This window comes from Alligator mississippiensis, chromosome 10 (genome assembly GCF_030867095.1).
Source record: "Alligator mississippiensis isolate rAllMis1 chromosome 10, rAllMis1, whole genome shotgun sequence".
Taxonomy (NCBI): Eukaryota; Metazoa; Chordata; order Crocodylia; family Alligatoridae; genus Alligator; species Alligator mississippiensis.
Genome location: NC_081833.1, coordinates 69,180,759 through 69,191,490, shown reverse-complemented (window position 1 = coordinate 69,191,490; position 10,732 = coordinate 69,180,759).

Here is a 10,732-nt window from a genome sequence, read left to right as displayed (position 1 = left end):
TGCCTGCAAATCTTTGATCTTTTTTTTTCCCCTTCTTCAAGAATATGACTTTGTGAAGTGGTTGCTGCTGCAGTTTCAGTTTGTTGTTTTAAACAGCTCAGTTGCTATAAATACTCATTCACTTTGATTTTCAATTGCCCTTGTAAGACAATTGTTTTTTTGTGAGCACAGACTCATTTAAACATTGGATTCCCGCTGAATTGATATCACTTCAGCCTGATTCTTTCTGGGTTTTTTGTTTTGTTTTGTTTTTAAATGAGAATTTGAAAAAAAAAATCTTTTTTTCCTAAAGCACCTCTTAGGAGAAGGAAAGACTCAAGATCTGCACTTGTTATAATGACTAAAGGACTCCTTTGTGCCGTTCTCATGCCTTCCAATGTTTTTGATGGGCATACTGAGGCATGCAGAGTAAGTGGCTCCCCTCAGGCCGATTGGCAAGTCAGTAGGAGGATAAGGAACAGGAGACAGCAGACCGCTGATACCTCTGGTTGAAGTCTGTTCTGCTAAAAGGTTTTCTTGGATTTGAAAATAACAGGGAGTCTAAAAAATCCATTTCTGGGGACTTCCCCATTGCCTAAAATGTTGGCAGTCATGATCCGGCAGAATTGAATCCAGAAGACCCATAGGAATCAGTGGGGATTAGTGATTGTGGGAGCGTCAGGTAAGAGTGGTCCAAATGGAAAGGATACCTGTAAGTCATTAGCATCCCTGTCCCCATCCCCCCCCAAAGTCTGTAAATGATGTTCCTAGTTGGGTTCCCCAAATCACTCAGTACTGCTCCCCTTGAAAACTACTTCCTTTCCAGTGGAGTTACTACTGTGCTACTAGTATTCTGTGGACATCTCACTTGGCCCATGTCCTCAATCAAAGTCAAACAGAAGATTGGTAAAGCCTTTGTCTGATGTCTGGATTTTGGGCCCACAGAGGGAGAAAGGGGGAAAACCTGTTTCCCCCAAGTTCACACAGGGCAAAACAAAATGCACTTTTAAAAATTGCCATTCAGGAGCCTTTCTGTAGTGAGTCTTGCTGTTTTTGTCTGCTGCACCTTCTGTGGGTATTGTAGTAAAGGAATGGTAAGCCTAAGCAGCTGTTGTGAGCCATGTTTTTATTAGGAGTTTGCAGTTGGTTTCGCCTTGGCATCCTTGTAAGCCTAATCAGGCTGTTTTTAAGAAATCCAGAGATCTACTTCTGGGAAAACATGTATAGGAGTGGTAGAAAGTCTTGCAAGAGAAATGAAGAATGATTGCTCTTCAATGACAATTTGGCATGGAACCAAGACCATCATTATTTGCTTAGCAAATAATTTCTTTAGACCTTCCTACTTCTGATGTCAGATTCTGGATACAGCAATGTTTCCAGCTAGATGGGGATTAATTTGGAGCCTCGAATTCTGGGACCTAATCATGCACAGGCTTTTAGCCATCTTCTGTTTTGACCCTGACTGAGGACATACGCCTGATGAGATGCTCAGTGTAGAGAAGAGAATACACTCTTAATTGCATGTATCACAATATTTTGTGTAAATATAAAGCTGAATATTTTTGCCCAGGCTACAGAGCTGAAGTTTTTAGCAACACACTTCCTCCACCCAAGACTGCCATTTTCTTTATCCCATCAATCCTTTAAAATCTCTAGTCCTTTGCATGTCAGTGAGCACAATCTGGCAGTAGAACCAAGCCAAATCAAGCCTTCCACTCTCAAGCAAACCAAGCCCTACACGCTCTCCTCTCTTGGAGCCAGGTGGATGGGTTCTCAAAAAGGACTGCCACCCTTCCCCCATGTCTCTTCCAACCCCAACCTACCTTAAGGACCTCCAGAAATCACTATAAGTGTCTGTTGTGGTCAGATCTCTTGGCTTGTGGAGCATAGGGTGTGAAAAAACCTGCTAGAGCCTGAGGTTTTGCAAACATTGCAAAATATTTTTAGAGTTTTGCAGAGTTAGTGAAACGAGTTTGAATTCATGAATTTTTCGTCCCTGTCACAGAAAAGCCAGGCTGATACATATGCACAAGCTGAATGCAGTGTGTAGATCAGGTGAGATTCTTAGAAGTCCATAGCTGAAAACCCTAGGACCTTTTGAAAAATAACATATCCAGTGAGTATGCCAAGCCCACTTCAAGAGGGTAAGAGTGGCCCTCTCAGGGATGGTAGCCTGTGCACTTTGGTTACCGCCGAAGCTGCAACTTCAAGTCTGCCTTCATGGCAGGATAAGGTGATAAATGTTGAATCATTGAGCCAGGTGATTCAAATGGATCAGTCAAATTATTATTTTTTTATTATTTAGAGAGATTCTGGAAATCGGAAAGGGAGAGCCAGTATCATTTATCCATAATTATTTATCTAGTACGAATCAAGGCATTTCCTGATTTGTTATCGCTCTTATATAAATAAACCATCAATGGCCAATGCCACAGTTCAATAAAGCACATAGACATGTTGTTTAGCTATTTGACTATGACTAGTGCCACAGATTTCAAGTAAAGTTAACCATGCAGAGCCGAACTGGGCTCTAATAGCATGGGGCATCAGAACTGCTCTTTCAACAATGATGACTGCAGGTAGGGAAGCCTCTTAAAGCAGAAGGGAGGGCAGGCATTGCTATGCTAAGCCACTTAACTGATTAAAATGACCCAGTGATTCATTTAAATAAGAGACTACTTGCACAGGCTTGTAGCACACTGTTGTAGTTGATCTTGACTATTCATGTAATCTAATATAATTGAATTTCATTGTTAGTGGAGACAACTCTGCTACTGACAGACTGGTTTTTGTAAAATCCTACACCTTACTAACAATTCCAGAACTTAGCTGTATCCAGCTCCCTAGGCAAGACGAACCAGAATGAAGTTGTTCTCTTTTTATTGAATGAATGAGCTTACTCCATGGCATGAATAAACTTGACATTAAAATACAATTTTTGGCAATGGAAAGTAAGTGCCAGTTGCTACCTTAAAGCAAATAAGTTCTTTCTAATACCTTGGTCTCAGTAGCCTTACTGAACATATTGTATTGTAGCTAGCCCTGTGTAATGCCATGCATTTCGCACTGTACAGCATACCTACAGTCATGCAGCTGGAGGGCTTCAAGTCATTGTTGAGTAAACAGCTTGTTTGCACCATTAGCTCAATTAAATGAGAGGTAGCTCTGCTTCTGTGGAGTGACTTCATTACCACATATGAAATAATCAGAATATCGCTAGGGAGAGGCAGGCTGAACAAAATGATTTCTTAATGAATGATGCTAGTCTTCTGCACTTCAATAAAAGAAATGATCTAGAGAGTGACCATGACCTTTACTAGAATTAGAATCACCTCTGCAGTGCATAGTACAGATGACCAGCTGACAGACTTCCCTGGAACCAAAACGAAGTCAAATGACCCGTTCCCTCCCCCCCAGGCCCCACTTTTCCAACAGTCAAGGATTACAAAATGCAGGACAGGCTCGGGGTTGCCAACTCAAGACAGAATTCTAAGGGAAGGGGCAATTCTAAGTGTTTTTTTACTGACAGTCTGCAAACTTTTTACTGAGAATCATTTTTTTTTTATTGACATATGTTACACATATGGTAAATGTAACCCTTTTGCTAGGCTCTGGAAAAGGGATGGTCTCAAATTTAGGAGTTTGACACCAGCCATAGTAAAACAAACAAAAAAAAGTGCTTGCCAGTAAAAAGCTTGCAGGTTTATCAGTTAAAAAAAAAAAAAAAAAAAGATTATTGTGCTGGCAACCTAGCTTAACTCAGCAATGCCTTTCCCCTACTTGCCCCTACAGCCTCATGCCCCCAACCTCACTCTACAACATGCTGCCTCCCCTGGGAAGGTTCCCATGGGCTACAAAGCCCTGTGAGAGTGCTTCCTGCAGGGTAATGCACTCCTACTTGGATATTAGGTAGGACTGCTCTACTCTGTCTGTCCATCATCACTTTCCAACTCCTTTCCAAAGATGGATCTTCAATCAAACTCCCGGTTAATTAGATTTTTCAGAGAGAGTTCAGTTTTTGCAAAGAAAAAGCAAATAGACTGGTGTTCATCTAGCTGTAATTGCAACAGGAGAATTTAACCTTTGGAGAGAGATTCTCCTCTTGATTCGCTGGCCTGAGAGTCTGGTAAATTTTTGAACTCCTGGTTCATTTTGCTCAGGATATCTCCATTCTAGTTAAGAAATAAAATGTTTCATTGTAAACCCTCTGTAGGATCTATGTTTTAGAGAGAGGCCCAGAGATGGGGAGATGCCATCTTCTTGTTAGGTGAAATGATGTGGTCTACTCTCAATCCTGGTCAGTCCTGAGAGTAGATACATTCACTTGTCTGACCTAGATATCATGGTAGACCCACAACCCACTAGCAAATTCTCAGGGGTCATTCCATTACTGTCCACAATCACTCCTCAATTCCTGGTGACCACAAGTACAGACCTTGGATTCTCCTATTTCAAAAAGCGTAGGACCCTCCCACCAAGTGGAGGGAGAATCTCCGTTAGCTGCATCCCAAAATAACATTGAAATATACCAATGGAATGATATTCCAAACCACTGACAAGTCCCTGGCTAATTATTTACCTCCTACAATGTGCACTCAGTGACCCTTGCCTTTATTACTAAAGCTTCTGATATGCGCTGCCTGTGCTTGTCAATGGAGATACAAATCCTTTTTTGCATCACCAGAGCTCCTGAGGGGGACAGTAAAGGTAGCTACCTGAAAGCTCAAGTTTCTTAAAATGTGTTACAATCACTCTAAAATAGAGGGGCGTTTTCCAGACACACAAGTACAGCTTGGCACGAATGTGTTATGCACGCAGAAATGTCGTCCTGCTCCCAAGAATCTTATTTTCATCAGCTCATGTGGCGTACACCTGTAATTTGTTGGCAATGCACTTGACTGTAGCTGCATTGTGGAGATTCACAGGAACAAATCTCTGCTCTCACTTAGCTGTTTGCTTTTGGATGAAGGTGTGAGATGTATTTTGGTCCCAAAGTTTAGAATTCTGTGCCTTCTTATGAATTAACATGTGATTGTAGCAGTGTCTCTATTGGTTTACTTTGTTTCTCTCGCTTTTTGGTGCTGAGTAGTTAACTCCAAAGTAATATGGAGAGTGGGACAAAAGCAGAAGCTGAGGGTTAGCACTGGGGCTGGTTGCCATGAGCCCCTTGGGGCCAAACCTAAGCTCTGCCTAATTGCCACCCAAGTGGGAGCCAATAATTAGGGCTTATTTTCCAGCAGCGACCCTGGGTTGGGTGGAAGGCTGTGTAGACATGTTCTTTGTTTTGCAAAGGCAAGACCTGGGTGGGCCCTGATTCCTGTTTGTTCCTGGATCTATCTCTATTTAGGTGAGGCCACACAAATGGCTCCTGTCTTGTTCAGTGTATATTGTATCAACTCAGAAAAAAGCACCATTTCCAAGTATTGAGCAATGCTGTACTTCTCTATGTTGTATAAATGAGGTCTAAGCTTGAGGGTGATCTGCCACGGCAAGGATAATAAAGTAGAGAACACAAGTTTGAACTGCTGGGCATTACACCGGCCTTTTACACGGGGCATGTAGTATTTCTGTCTGTATTTCTCTCTCTCTCTCTCTTTCTCTCTCTCCCACACACACACACACACACACACACACACACACACACACACACACACTAATAGAGAGGATTTCTAATTGTAACCTTTCCCCATATTTAGATCTTGGCCAAATACATATTTTGCAGCCAAAGTGTGTAACTTGTATTTGGATTCTGGTTCATATCTGGTTCAGTATCTAGCTTTGCATCTATAAGGAAAAAATAATTTAGCATTTGTTAAAGAATAGTCTTCTTGGTATTTATTTAAGCCAGCATATAATGAGCCAGATCGCTCTTCCATTATATCTACACATGACACCCCTGTTATATCATGGGGTAGATGAGAAAAAATATTGGCCCATTTCCCTAGAGTTTTTAGTAACCAAAGAAAGGAATGAAAGCATATATTCTGGACAAGTTTTTTGGAACATTTTTAAAACACTGGCTTAGATTTTAGGCTCAGCCACTGGAACTATAGAAAAAATAATTTTATTTGCTTCCTGTCCCACGAAAAATTTACAACTAACTCCTACCCCCAACAATTCCAGTATGGACAGTTGGATGTAAGACAGGAGAATTTCCTGATCTGAATTTTTAAGTTTAGAATAGTTTGAATTCCAGGTTTTAGAAGGAATCTGATTTCTCTCTTGAAAAATGGAAACTTTGGGCTCTTTGTTATACTGGGTTTTGTTTATTAAGGGCCTGGTCCTATGCTCACTGAAGTCAATAGAAAAATCTTCCATTGATGTTACTGGAGCACGATGAAAGGCTAAATGTCCAGCAGTGGGCAATATTTCAATATTAGTCAATTGTTTTTCTTAATTCTTTACATGGATGCATAACTTGGGAATGAACAGGAGAGAGTATCCTGGAGATCAAAGTCCTCTGTTTATCCCTGGACTTAGTGCAGCTTAACATGGCTTGCCAATGTGCTTTTTTGGAGAGACTACTTCTACAAATGACGTTTCTATGACAATCGCAAGCCTTGGTCAATAATGCCATTGGGAAGGGTATACCTGTGTCATGTGCCATTGGGAATGGTATACCTGTGTCATGCAGGCATCTATCTGTTTATAAATCAGTGATGATCCCACCAACTCAGTTTACCTTGACTGCTAAATAGCATTGAAACAGTGAAGGCTTTTAGCTGCACTCAGCCTGGGCTGCACTGGAACTAGCACGCTGGTAAAATACTCCCTTACCAACTTCTGAGCCAAGTTGTTTCCCCTTCAAGTTAATTTTTAAAAACCATTATGATGATTAATCCTGGCTAATTATTGTTCCCATGAGCACTAAACCAAGTGTGAAGCCTCCTGAGTGCCTCCATGTCACACTGCTTCATTAATTATTATGTTCCCTGGGAGCAATGGTAGAACACGGCCTTTCATCACGTTTCACGATAATACTTAGAGCAAAACAGCATTGGAAATTTCAGTTCAGTGAAACAGAAGAGATCGAGCTTAACCACCTGGGATTCCAGATTCTGGAAAACCCACCAGTGTTTCTGAAAGCTCACATGATTTATGATAGAAAGTATCCAAGGGATAGGAAATTAAGTCAAAGTGTTCCTCCCTTCCACCTACCAGGGGAGCACGTCTCAGATCCCAAGTAATATTACCACTTTAATCCTTAATGCTTTCTAGCTCGCAGACTCTAATGACTGTCCTTTTCATTTGAAGAGGGTTAGACATAGGTTGAGGGGGACCCAATAATACTTGCTGGTCCTGAATTGACTATGAACTATTCGTGCAGCTAGCAGAATTTGGTCTGTCCTAGAGCACTTTTAGATTCAACCACGTTATGGCAGAGTGAATGAGCTCAGATTTCCCACAGTGCATTGCCATTAGACTGGTAGGCCAGTCCTCTGAAATGGCTTTGGGGCAATATAACTCATTCTCACCATTTGTATGTCTTGGGTTTTTTCCCCCCCTCTATTCCCCACCCTAGTCTTCCTATTTTCTCCAGAATTTATCCTCCTTTTTTTTTAATTTCTCTTTCTCTCTCTCTCCTTGTGTCTTTCCCTGGTTCTTTTGACTCTCCCCATGTAATTATCAGGCACTGGCATCTGGAAAAGGACATTGACTCGGATCATATTCCTGTGCACTTGCATTTTACCTGTGGCGCCAGCGGTTGTGTAAAATTGACTATGGAACGCGATCCTCGTCAGCTTTACAGTACTGCTGGCACCATTTGCAGAAAGGCTCTTTTGCAGAGGAGTGTGATTCAAGCCTCTTTCAAAAAGAGAAGGGAGGAAGCGGGCAGTGCACCTCTGTCCACATGCATCATGGGCAGGTAGATGAGCATGCTGCTTGTGCTGTGCATAAGAGCTGCATTTCCTGGGTGTGTTGGGCGGTGTGGAAATCAAAGTGGCTAAAACTGTAAGGCAGTAGAATTTGATCCCTGACATGCAGAGGCAGGTTTAATGTGTGGCGCACTGAGATGCATGTCTGTTGTATTTGCATGACAATGTTTTATTGCCTGGGAAATGTGTAGGACATGGAATGAAATACAGCCTTGGGGAAACACCATTTTTGTCTGAAGGAATGGAGAGACAGTCATTTACTAAAATTGCACAGATCTTTATTAGAGGTGCAACACTGGAACAGAAGCCAACCTTTTTTGCTCAGTTCTGGCAGTAACAACAAATCAATTGGTGCACAAACCTGAATTGCTGCTACAGGATCCTATCTCCCTTACCCTCTGCACCAATCATCCACTGTTCATAATAAAATAAAATCAGATGTGATGAATTCTTAACAAAAGCCCAGTAATTTTTCATTCAGAAATAAAAGTAATAAAAAAAATGAAAATGTGCCCCTGCTGACATGTATAGCTTAGAGGGTGCAGAAGGAACTGGTGTGTTCTCCTAGGCACCTTTGAATAAAGAAGAATAGAGCTACATACCCCCACTTCTCTGTTGCATGAATAAGTGGGTGGAGATGGTAGCCAATAGATGAAGACTTGGCCCTATTGGAAAATAGTCCGAAGTGTTTAGAAATGCATGAAGTTAGGCCTTGGAGTCAACTTTGGGTACCTAAATCAATTAGCTTCATTGGGAGCTGCAGATAGGACTGGTAAAAAGAAAACTCGGTGATTTATTTTTCTACGAGAGAGTTTTTCATGGTTTTCAAATTATTTGTCAAAATGCATTTGGAAAATTGATAATCCATAAACAAAGAAGAAATTTTGATTTGAAGCCCCTGATTCTTGTGGTTGAAAAACTTTAAAAAACAAAGAAAAAACGTGCAAAGATTTTTTTTTTATGTATAATTTTCATTTTGTTAAAATTGTTTTAGGGAAAGGGAAAAGAAATTACTTTCTGACCAACTCTGCTCGTCTGTACTCAATTCCTTTGGCATTTAGACCACTTGTTTATAAGCTCTCCAGTGACTGAGGAGCCAATTGTTAGGCACATAGCTTTGGTCATAGTCTTTGGTTATAGTTGTACAAACGCTTCAGTGCTCAGATGCCATTATGATTGACATTTTCTATAAATATCCAGCCCCTTGTCCTGCATTTAAACTCGCTTGCATGTATCCATTAGTAGGCTTCTGGGCCCAACCTCAGTGAGTGCACTGTGACCCCGGAGAAGAAAGACTTCCTCAGTGCTCTGAACAACATCCCTGTTACACTTCTGGTTTTGCACATTTTGTCCCTCTTGCTGTATTCTCTCCCTCTCTCCTCCCTTGCTACCCTCCCACAACATTTCTTTTAATGTAGGAAGCTTGTAGCACTGGTATAAACTAGCAGAGGCTGATATTAAACTATCAGTTTAGGCCGCTTGTGACCTTTGCCAATACCATCCTTTTATCATGTCTCCCCCCAGGTAGACCTGCAATTGGATATTATTTCATCTCTTTTCTCAGTAGAATAGCTCCTCCTACTTTCAGAGTTTATGTCAGCTCTTTGAGTTATAAGCTACAGGGAATAAAGAAGTTTTACAGGTTGTTCATGAACTTTTTTTCTCAAACTACTTTTTCTTTGTGGTATATAATTGGTCACTAATCATACCATGTTGCTTCAACTTCCTGATTTGGATTAATCAAGTATTTTTAAACCAATGGGTCTTAGTGAAATATTGAAAAATGGAACTTCCAGGTTCCCAAAGAAGACCTCATGCTCTCCTTAAACCTGCCTGCAGCCCTCATTTCTGGACAGACAGGCTTGCAACCGTCATCTCCTATTTGGCTCTTCTCTCTCCTCCTTCCCCTTTTCAGTCTTTTGGGACAGATTCTATTCCACTTTTAAGTTATAAGGTATCAAAGTGGACTTAGGTGCCTACGAGTAACTTTATTCCATCCTATTCAAGTCCCTTATATTTTTCTAATGCATTTACTTCTATACAGAGGCACAATTAAGGCCTCTATCCTTTATATTGTTATATATATTTATAAAGCTGAGAAGAGCCTCATGTATATGTGTATGTATGTAGATACATGTGTGTATATATATATATATATATGTATATATGTATGTATATAAATAAATGAGGCTCTTCTCAGCTTTTTTATTCCCTTTTTATTCCCCTGGTCTTCTTTACACACAAGTAGTAGCATGTCTTCTACCATGGTTTCTCACTAGACCTAAGATGGTCCCCCTGGTTCTGTTTGCCATTTCAACTTCAGTTGTTGCCTTCAAATACCCGCTTTCAGGTGACTTTTACCTCTGACCTTCTTCCCACCCATTTTGGTGGCTCTCGCTCTTTATTTTAAATATAAATTAACTTATATTTAGACTTTCTTAAAATAATGAAGATCTCACAAGTTATATAGATAATTATGCAGCGATAGGAAAACTCATGACATTTCTCTATTGTAACTCTTATGCTCTCCATTCCTCACCCTCACACCTTTTGCTCATTTTCACTCCTTGATGTGCTTCCAGAGTCTCTCACATGGATTATAAATTAGGCCAGCAAACTTTTCTATTTTACTTCTCTGTGAAGCTGAATGCACTGCCCTGCGACTGGGGGAAAAATGATAACAGGAATGAAATACGGGGCTAGACCCTTAGTTGGTTTAATTCATTTGTTGATTTATAGCAGCTGTGGATCTGGCCCACTCTCCTATGTGAAATTGCAGGGTAGGAAGTATCTATATAATTAGTGCCGGAAGTGGAATTTTGCTAAGTTGCTGGACTGACACTTCTATTCTTGTTTAAATGGAATGGGTGTTTAAA